The sequence below is a fragment of the Mustela nivalis genome (genome assembly GCF_964662115.1).
Source record: "Mustela nivalis genome assembly, contig: HAP1_SCAFFOLD_2561, whole genome shotgun sequence".
NCBI classification, from domain to species: Eukaryota; Metazoa; Chordata; class Mammalia; order Carnivora; family Mustelidae; genus Mustela; species Mustela nivalis.
Window position 1 is genome coordinate 13,305 of NW_028134104.1, and position 9,648 is coordinate 22,952.

The following is a 9,648-nucleotide window of genomic DNA, read 5'->3' on the forward strand; positions in this document are numbered from 1 at the left end:
TTGAAAAACTTCTTTAGGGCTGAAAGGGGTAGAATGTCCTGAGCATTGCCTTTTCGTGAATAGGCTATGTCATTTCCTTGCTTGAGGGAAGAAAAGAAATCATCCCGTATTTTCCACATTGAAAATCAAGGAAACACAGAACCTTGGATTGTATTTTGTTGTTGTTGTGGAAAGTCAGTAAGCCACCGTACAGTTCCTCATCAGCTTCCGAGGTAGTGCCCAGCTGTTCATCAGTTGCGTTTCACCCCCAGTGCTCATCCCATCGCATGCCCTCCTTTATGCTCCTGCCCGAATTGTCCCATACCCGCACCCACCTCCCCTCCAGCAACCCTCTGCTTGTTTCTTTGCTTTTTTTTTTAATTTAATTTTTCTTTATTTTCAGGATAACAGTATTCATTATTTTTGCACCACCCCCAGTGCTCCGTGCAATCCGTGCCCTCTATAATACCCACCACCTGGTACCCCGACCTCCCACGCCCCCGCCCCTTCAAAACCCTCAGATTGTTTTCCAGAGTCTATAGTCTCTCAAGGTTCACCTCCCCTTCCAGTTTTCCCTAACTCCCTTCTCCTCTCTAACTCCCCATGTGCTCCCTGCTATTTGTTAGGCTCCTCTGCTTGTTTCTTAGAGAAGAGCCTCGCATCGTTTTTCTCCCTCTCTGGTGGCTTCCCATTCAGTTTTCCCTCCCTTCCCCTGTGATTATCAAATGGCTTCATGCATAGGTGGAACTTAAGACCCAGGGCAGGGGATCCCAGTGGGCTTTCTTTCAGTGAGGTTATTGTGTACCTTTCCATGTTTGGCCGCATTTCGCTTTTCCTGGGAACTGACCCATTCCAGTGATATGTGTCCATTGTGTGTGGGGGGACGGGGGTTCTTCATTCTTGCTCAGGGAGTTGGGATCCTGATGCTGGTGTCAGGAGAACCTCCTCTGTGTTCCTGTTCCACTGGTGCCCTTTGGGGCCTCCCTTTCCTTCTCTGGAAGACGATGAGAGATCCAGTTGTGCAATGTTTTCCAGAAGGCCCTTTAGCTCAGTCTTCCAGGGGCTAGAAATAGCCAGCTTTGGTTTAGTCCACCAAACACGGGGTAGCAATATTCCCTTCAACTACTCCATGAGGACACACAACCAAGGAGAATGGAAATACCAGAGGAGCGTAGCTCCAAGGGGACGTCGGTGAAATGCTTTTACGACAGCCAATATCATAGGAAGGTGTGTGTTTTCTGTGATCACAGAGGTGGGCACTGGCCTTTCCATATCAACAGATGTCACTTTTGTCTTTGGGCTCTTTCACTGATCTTTAAGGTGCATTCACGTACAGCCTGAGGAGACCTGATTGGGAAACTCTCAGAGCGTAATCTCATTTTGGTCTCCTAATACCCACCTTTCAAAGACAATTTTGAAAATACAGTCTAATGGACGTACAGTATTTTCGTCGTTTCAGTTGAAGAGTAGGGATTCAGGAATTCTGTATGTGACTCGGTGCTCAGCACAGTAAGTGTCTTCTTAATCCCCACCCCCTCTTCCACCCATCCGCCCACCTGGTTCCCAACAGTATGTTCCCTATATTTGAGCCGGTGTTTTTGATTGCCTCTGTTTCCTGATTCCCTTTATTCTTTTCTGTTTCTGAAAAGTCACACATGAATCAAAGCCCATGTTAACAAAACACCCACGGTTCGGTCCACAGTGGCTCCCAGGGTTCCCCATCCCTGCTCTGTACCTGCCTGTCTCTCCTCTGAGCGGTTGCTGAAAGGTTTCTGACCAAGGGAACATAGGGCAAGAGATGGTCTTTGACAGCTTCAAGCTTTCATGACCAAACCCGTTGTCACTTCCCTGGGACTCTCTTGTGTTCCATCGCTTTCTGCCCAGTATCCCGGAACTTCGCAAGCCAGCACTGGTGTTTCGAATGGCCTTGCACAGAGGCCACAGTGGAAGCAGCGTAGGAGTGCCCAGGCTACTAGGGAGAAAGGGACTCAAGCTCAGGATTTCGCTTCCACTGAACAAACTGTCTTTCCTGCCATCCTGCCTCCCTATACTCTGGAGGAGAAGAGGAGGAGAGGCCTGTGGGGGTGGACCAAGCCCTGCCTGGCTGTTGATCTTCCTGACAATCAAACACCTCTTTGTGGCTGCCAGACGGTTGCGCATCGATCTCTTCCTGGTGGTGAAAGAGAGGACGTTTTGTCCACTGGTCCGCTGGCAAGTTGTCTCTCCGTGTGCTCCGGGGACAGGTGGCCGGGGCATTAGCTGCGAGCATGCTGGAAGTGCAGAGTGTCAGGTCCCTCCCAGGGGTACTCAGTCGGAATCTGCCCTTTGCCGAGAAACCCTGGGCATCAGAGCCTGAGAGGGTCGTCCCCCCAAAAGCACTGTGGAATGTTCCACAGAGGGAGCGCTAATGGGCCACCTTGATCCACCAGTGGGGAAGGGGTGGTTGTTTCCTGGGCCCTTTGGGCCATTTCTCTCTGCCGAGAACCCCCTGAAGGGTTGATTCCCCAGTGGCCCTGGTGGGGATGGTCCTGGGAGAAAGGAAAGAACACCCCCCAGGCTGGGACTTAGAGTCGAGATGGAAGCTAAGCCTGCACCCAACAGCAGGAGCTCCAACTCGCCCAGGCTGAGCGACTGCTCAGGAGCTCTGTGTTGTGCTTTGGCTAGGTCCTTATGTGTCAGCTGATGGTATTGGGGATTTTTCTTGTGGTGCTGGATCCTGTCTTCTTAGATTCCCTGGCGCTGTATCTGCAAGGTTGGGGACCCTTGGCGTGTCCTTTTGCTTCCATGTAATTTTGGACATCCTCTTTGGATTCCGGGTTGACCCAGTGCTGGTTGGGTAGCATGTAATTGAACTTCCATGGATTCGTGGTCTCTCCAGGGTTGCTCTTAGGGTTCATTTGGCGTTCCGTAGCATCGTGCTGAGAAAAGATGCGTGGGATGATATCCATCTTTTGGAGTTTGTTGAGACTTGGGTTGTGCCCTAACGTGTGATCTACTCTGGAGAATGTTCCATGTGCACTGGAAATCCAGCACTGCGGATGCTGCGGTTTCAGGGTGGAAGGTTCTGCATCTACGTGTTGAAACGGGTGCATCCCTCAAAGCCATAGATTCCCTGTTGATTGTCAGTTTGGATCCTGTGTCCATTAGCAGATGTGGGGTGTTAGAGTCCCCCACTGCATGGTACGGCTGTCAAAGGTGACTTTATGTTTGTTATGCACTGTTGGATGCCTTTGGGTGCTCCCATGGTGCGTGTCTACATATTTCGAGATGTTCTCTCCTATTACATGGCCTCCCTTGCGAGGAAGTAGTGTCCTTCTCTGTGGCTTCGTACCTCCCCCCTTTGGTTCAGAGTCTGTTGTGTCTGGAGAGAAGGATTCCTACCCTTGCTTCGTTTCGCATCCATTTGCATGATAGACGCTTCTCCCCTGCTCACATTCCATGTGTGTGTTGGTCTACCGCGTCAGGCGAGTTCCCCATTTCAGACAAGTGAGTGGAACATGGGTGTGTCACCTGGTGGATGATGGAGACCAGGGACTTCAGAACCACCTGGACCTGACAGTGCCCTTGGCCAGCCAGGAGAGTGTGGGGTTTCTCTGGTCAAGGATCTGAACCTTTATCCTGGCAAGGGAGAACCAATCTCTGCTCCATCAGGCCCCAGCCAGGGAGCAGTGGCTACCATGGACCTGACCAAGAGGGTCAGGGGCCTGAAGGGCCCCACGGCCTTGCCAAGAACTGCGTAAGGAAATGCAGGATGGCTGGACATCCTAGCTCCTAGGTCAGCATAGACGTGAATAGAGCCAGAGACACCTCCCAGTTTCTTTCGTTTTTCTCCAGCCTCACCCAAAAGAAGCAGGGAAAAGGAATCCAGAGATCCTGGATAAGGATCCCAGGGGGATTCCAGTCTTGGTAAAGGGTGAACCTGGAGAGCCTCTAGGGAAACTGAGGACGGGACGTCCTGCCTGCCCTTCTTCCATTTACAAAATATCTTCCTCAGATTTTGGAGCTTCCACAGGCAGGGTTGAATCTCTTTGCATGTGTTTTCCCTACATCGTGCTGATGCAATTCAGGAGACTGAACTCGACAACCGCCAGTCCCAAATACTGGGTCCAAACCCGCACAAACACACGCACACGTAGCATATCCCCAAGGAAGCAAGACATCGTCCTCCTTGCTTTAGAGGGTAGAGTAGCAGCCCCTCTCCTGGGCAGCACATAGTTCTGGGGAGGGGAAGGAACTCTCCAGGACTCGCCTGGTCAGGGTTTGTTGCCTTCCTGGGGAAGGACCTGCAACGTCTCCATCTCAGGGGTCCTGAGGGCTGTGTCTGCTGTTTGCCCAGATGCCTGACACAGAAATGAACCTGTCCTCTGAGGAAACGGCATTGGGAGGTGCCACCAGTAATGAGTAGTGCCACCAGAAGTGAGGAGGGCTGGCTCCTCTCCTTTCTGCCCCATTGAATAGCTGCTGACTCTGTAAGATTTCTGGGTTCAGGAATGAAGAAGAGAGTCTGTACACGTTGTACATTACCGTAGGAAATAAAAGAACCAAACGCACACGTGGGCAGGTAGAGGAGAAAATAAAAACCTTTATTATTATTATTATTATTACTACTACTACTACTATTATTATTTGGGTAAGAAAACTTTAATCCCAAGGGTTCTCATTCCTTTTTGTTGTTGTGGTGGTGGTGGTTGTGGTTAAATAACAACCCTTTAATTATATTCAATATTGCCCCTTCCAGAACAAGTAATTCTGTAGGGGAGAGGAAGGGGTGTTGAGCAGCGGATGGGGCTCGTGCACCACAAGTAGCCCAGGGGCCGAGGGGCAATCCTTGGCTCAGCCAGTGTGCACGGGTTCAGGTCTGATGGTGGCTGTAGCCAGTGGTCCTGGTGCTTGTGTTCTGCTGGCCAGCTAGGACCGCGGCTCCAGCTGGCATGACAGGTTGTAGCTAAGGACAGAGGGACACCTGTGAGTTGAGCAGCAGCTGGCATTCAGGAGTCCCTCCCAGGGTTTTCCCACAGCTGGTGTCTGGCTGCCCAGGGAGCCCTAGAAGGAGGATCCCAGGCGGGGCCAGCAGAAAGAGTCCACCCCGACGTCGCCTGACCCAGCTCCTGAGTGGGCCTCACCTGTCCTCCTCGCTGAGCCGCTCCACAGCCCAGAACCAGGCCGTGAATGGATGCTGGGGCTCTAGGCAGTAATTCTCTGCCGCCGCCTGGAGCAGCATGATGTCCGTGAGGACTCGGTATTCCTGGGCCGGGACAGAGGCACAGGATGCACCCTGAGCCTGGGTGGGGAAGCTACAGGGCCAGGTGAGGGCCGAGCAGCGGGACAGGGGTCGGGTCCTGGGTCTTGGCACACATGACCACCCTCCTGCATGCAACTTCGTCTGGTCCCAAACTGTTCTCAGAGGCTAGTAGAATTAGCCCCTCCTCCATCAAGGGAAGTTCTCCTTGATGCCCTTCTGGATCCCTACTGACTGACTCGATGGGTCTTGCACTTCATTCTTAGCAACCTGTCCCAGGAAATGGGAGATGGAGGGGAGTGGATGGAGCCAAGCAATGTTCTTCCCAGGGGCGTCTCTGATAGGGTCTGCCTGCCCTTCCCTACAGCCAGGGCTACGTATGCTCACCTTATTCTTTTTGCGGTGGTTGATCTCATTGCCCTGGAAAGTAGACAACCATTGTCCTTCAGAAAGAGGCCCCCGGTCAGTCCTAGCACCTTACACCCACCCGTTCTGAGGCTGCGCGTAGGCCAGGACCCCGGAGTGGGCCGCCAAGCCACACACACAATGAGACTGGGGTTAGGGCAAGCCCTGGGGTCCAGAGGAAGGAAGACTGGGGGATGCTGAAAGGGCTCCCGGTCAGCACCCTGCAGCACAACACTCTGTGGTGACTGAAGGGAGCGGCAGACGCCTCAGGCAGGCAGGATCTGCTGGGCTCCTGAAGTGTGGCTGATGTGCAGGGTCCTGACTTCACTGTCCCCGACAGGCAAGGTCTGAGGGAGAGGCTGCAGCCCATGCACACAGAGCGCATGCAGCTTCACCTTCAGGATGCGCTGGTGCTTCCCCAGTCTTGGGCCACCCGTCTGGGTGCAGACTCCCTTCCCTCAGCACTGAGATGGGCGCAGACTCCCTTCCCTCAGCACTGAGATGGGCAAGAGATGCCAGTTCTTAGGGGCGGCTGTGAGGCTGTGGGGAAGGGAGGTCTCCGAAGGACTCAGAGCTCAGGGCTCAGTCCGGGGACTCTCTGCTCCCTGTCCTCAGGACTCTGGTCCCTCCTCCACAATCCTCAGGCTCACCCACCTCCAGGTAGTCCTCCATTGCTGTATCAAGCACCACCAGGTCGGAGAGGAAAGTGCCAAGGTATGGGACGACACCCTGTGTCATGAGGGGTAGGTTTGGGATGAGTCCCTGCTGTCTGGTGCCCACAGGGGCCCTCCCCGAAAAGACTTCAGCGTCCTGGCCCACCCCACTTTCCCACATGGAAAAGGGCCTAGGACCCTTAGTTGCTTCCCCTGGATTCGCTTTCCCCTCACCCTCCCAGAACATCAGACTCATCCTAATCGCCTCCAGGGCCTGCTTTTTGAAATTCAAAAAACCCCCTGGCTATGGAGCCCCGGGCCCCTCCCCAGCCCCAAATCCATTCTCTACCCAGCCTGCTAGACTCCTTCCTCCTGGTCCCCAGGAAAGAAGACATTGAGCAACTGTGGCGGCAGGCAGGAGGTGGAGCTGGAGTGGCAGGTCCCACCTGTCCTGATCTGGACGCTTCTAGCCCTCAGGGAGGAGCCCCTCTCCCCTGGCCTTGGAGGCCCTGTCCCTCAGGCACACTCACCTTCTTGGGCAGCCCCTTCCGTGCTCTCTGCAGCTGCCTCACCAGGCTGGCCAGTTTGTTCGAGGGCCGCTTCTAGAGGGCCAAGGACAAGATCCTTGAGAGCAGAATAGCCTCAGTCCCCTTGCGCCCACCGTCTTTGACTGCAGACCCTAGACGTCCGACCTACGTCTGCTGATACTGACGCTCCATTCCCCTGAAGCATGCCATGAGTCCTTCTAGAACAATCTCAGCTCCCCCATTCAGTCCATGGGGGACCTGGAGCTTGGAGCCTGGCCTCCCTGAGCCTGTTTTCCCATGGGCAGAAGGGGGAACTCCACCTACCTCCTGCGGTCTCCTGAGCACTCAGGATCCTCTTAGGATCATCATTTTTGTGGCCCACAACCCATCCCCACCCCATCTGTGAGCAGGGGCCTGTCCTCTGGGCTGTCCGCGTTCATGTGGGCCCCCATGTGGACCTTCTCGATGGATGGACACAGAGAGACCTGAAATCTAGCCTAGGGAGTCTGGATGGGCAGCACCCGCTTGTCCCAGCCCCAGGGGGAATCTTCAGCCCAGGCTGTCAGCACATTCCTGCCAAAGGCTTCTGCTCCCCGAGGAATGCTTCAGGCCATTCCCTACTTCATCCACACAGGATCACGCCTCCTCCCACCCCTCTCCTGTCCTTGGAGCCCTGCACCTCCCGTGCTACCTTGATGAGTAGTTCCCTGCCCTGGGGGTTGCCTTCTGTGCAGAGCTGTTGGAATGTTCGGAAGCTCTTCCTGAAGAGAGGGAAAGAAGTTAGGCTCAGGGGAGTCCTAACGTGGCAGGGTAGAGTGCGAGTCCCTTTTCTTGGAGCAGCCCCGCATGTCCACGGGGCTGGCTGAGGGTTTGCTCTGGGCTGCTCTGAGCACTGGGGTCTTCGTAGGACATGGGAGGGCGTTCTCCTGGGCGTCCCCCTGGGCGTCCCTTCCCAGCTTAATTGAACAGCTCGGTTTGGGTGGGGTTCTGGCTGAACCATGGGCAGAGACTTCAGTGGCTGCCAAGTCACCACGTGGAAATATGGAATTCAGCTGAGGCCAGGGTGGGGCATGGAGGACATTGGATTTCTCAAGCAGGAGGCCTGGTGGCCTGTTCCCCAGGAAGGCTGAGAGGAGCAGCCCCGGGCCCAGGTCCTTTGGTCAGGGTTTGCTGCCTCCCAGGAGGTCCAAGCTGACTGAGGGGGGCAAAGGACAGGCCTGTGGGAGATCCCGCCTCCATCCTGGCCCCTCCTGCAGAGAAGCCTCCTCACCTGGAAACGTTGTCCCATGTCCTCTGCAGGCGGTGGATGGAGGCACTCTGCAGAGCCGCCAGGATGGCACGCAGGGAGGAGTAGTTCCCTAGGATCTGACAGGCCTGGGGGAGGGAGGAGAAGGAGCTGTCAGTGGGAGAGCAGGAGCCCCAGATGCTCGAGAGCTTTAGTGCCCCCCTCGGTTTAGGGCTCCCCCACGGGTGAAGCTGATGTCCAGGGAGCTGCAGAAGGGCACAGGTCAGCCCTAAAGAGGAACACTGCTGGCGAGAGGGAGGATTTTCCCTCACTGCAAAGGAGGCGTCACGTGGGAACTGAGCGTCCCAACGTTGGGCCATGCCCCCGGGAGGAAGAGCCTAGGGACCACAGGCCTTAGAGCAGGGCCTTCAGCCCTGAGAAGGGAGCGAGACAGAAGAGCAGTTCCCGAGGCTCAGGCGAGCCTCAGGGAGCTGGGCCTCCCACAGCATACCTTGGCCACCCGGATCCAGTGGCCCACCACCACGGCCCTGTCCCGGGCTGTCATGCTTGGGTCGCCAAGGCACGTGGTGACGATGCAGCTGGCCACAGCATTGAAGTGGGCGATGGTGGCCCGGACTGTGGGTGCCAGGTGCTCGTTGCCAGGCCTGTTCCTCCGGGACCAGACGGAGCCCAGGCACTGATGGGGCACCACCTTCTTGAACAGCTCCTAGGGGACAGGGGGAGGTGTGTTGAGCCCCACACATGTTCGCCCATGCAAGACTCATGTCCTCGGGAGGGGTCCCAGGTCAGAGCTGGAGCTCAGGAGGCTGCGAATGTGGCCGGAGCCTGCTTAGAGAGCCTGCATTTCATGCCCCTCTTCTTCTCCGAGGGAAGCCAGTGCGGGATGCCCCAGGAGCCAAGAGAGGCAAGGGAAGGGAGGAAGGCGTGTGCACCCTGATCATTCCATGTCCAGGGGGCCGCACCAGGTGGTGCTCCCAAGGGGGCATCTCCTCCTCCAAATGCTCATCCCTGCGGTCCCTGTCTCCTTACAGGTGCCCATTGTCACCTGGTGGCTGAAAGCATGGCTTTCCGTGTCTAGCCTGTCCTTCAGGACGCATCAGATGCCTAAGCCAGGTTGATGGTGCTCAGGCTCCCAGGCAGATGGGTGGGCGACCCATGGACGGGATTGCACACAGGGAGCTGCCCTCCTCCCCGCGGGGGACCAGAGCCTTCCCATTTACGGGCTCTCGCTTCTGAGTCATTGCATCTGCGTGGTACCTCTGCCTCAGTCCTTCTCAGTGCCTGTCTCCACAGTCCGCAGCTGGACAGTGAAAGCTCAGGTCTAAAAACCCTGATGGGTTTCCCCGGTCGGTTAGGGCTGCAGCTGAGATCTGGCCCTATATCCTAGGAGTCCACATCAGGGAAAAGCCGGTATAGGGCAGCGGAGAGCAGAAGAAAAGCCGGCCCTGCCCTCCTACCCTGGGGGCCCAGCTGCTCACCGCATCCATGTAGGTGAGCTGCTCTGCCACCAGCTTGGGAGGGAAGTCCAGGAGGTCAGGCTCCTTCTCTTTGAGCCGCTTCTTGGGTTGGCAGGATGCCTCTGCGGCTGGAGTGGGCTCA

General features: G+C 55.8%; 2 long non-coding RNA genes across 2 annotated transcripts; both read right to left on the reverse strand.

Moving 5' to 3' along the window:
- Positions 1-5,122: 5,122 nt before the first annotated feature.
- On the reverse strand, positions 5,123-6,510 carry LOC309858478. Its single transcript, XR_014308214.1, has 3 exons — positions 6,278-6,510; positions 5,606-5,638; positions 5,123-5,224 (listed from the first exon to the last, which is right to left on the reverse strand). It is a non-coding gene; the product is annotated as an uncharacterized lncRNA (long non-coding RNA).
- A 984-nt stretch (positions 6,511-7,494) lies between these two features.
- Positions 7,495-9,319, reverse strand: LOC309858476. The gene is made up of 3 exons (XR_014308213.1): positions 8,540-9,319; positions 8,074-8,177; positions 7,495-7,564 (listed from the first exon to the last, which is right to left on the reverse strand). It is a non-coding gene; the product is annotated as an uncharacterized lncRNA (long non-coding RNA).
- Positions 9,320-9,648: the final 329 nt, after the last annotated feature.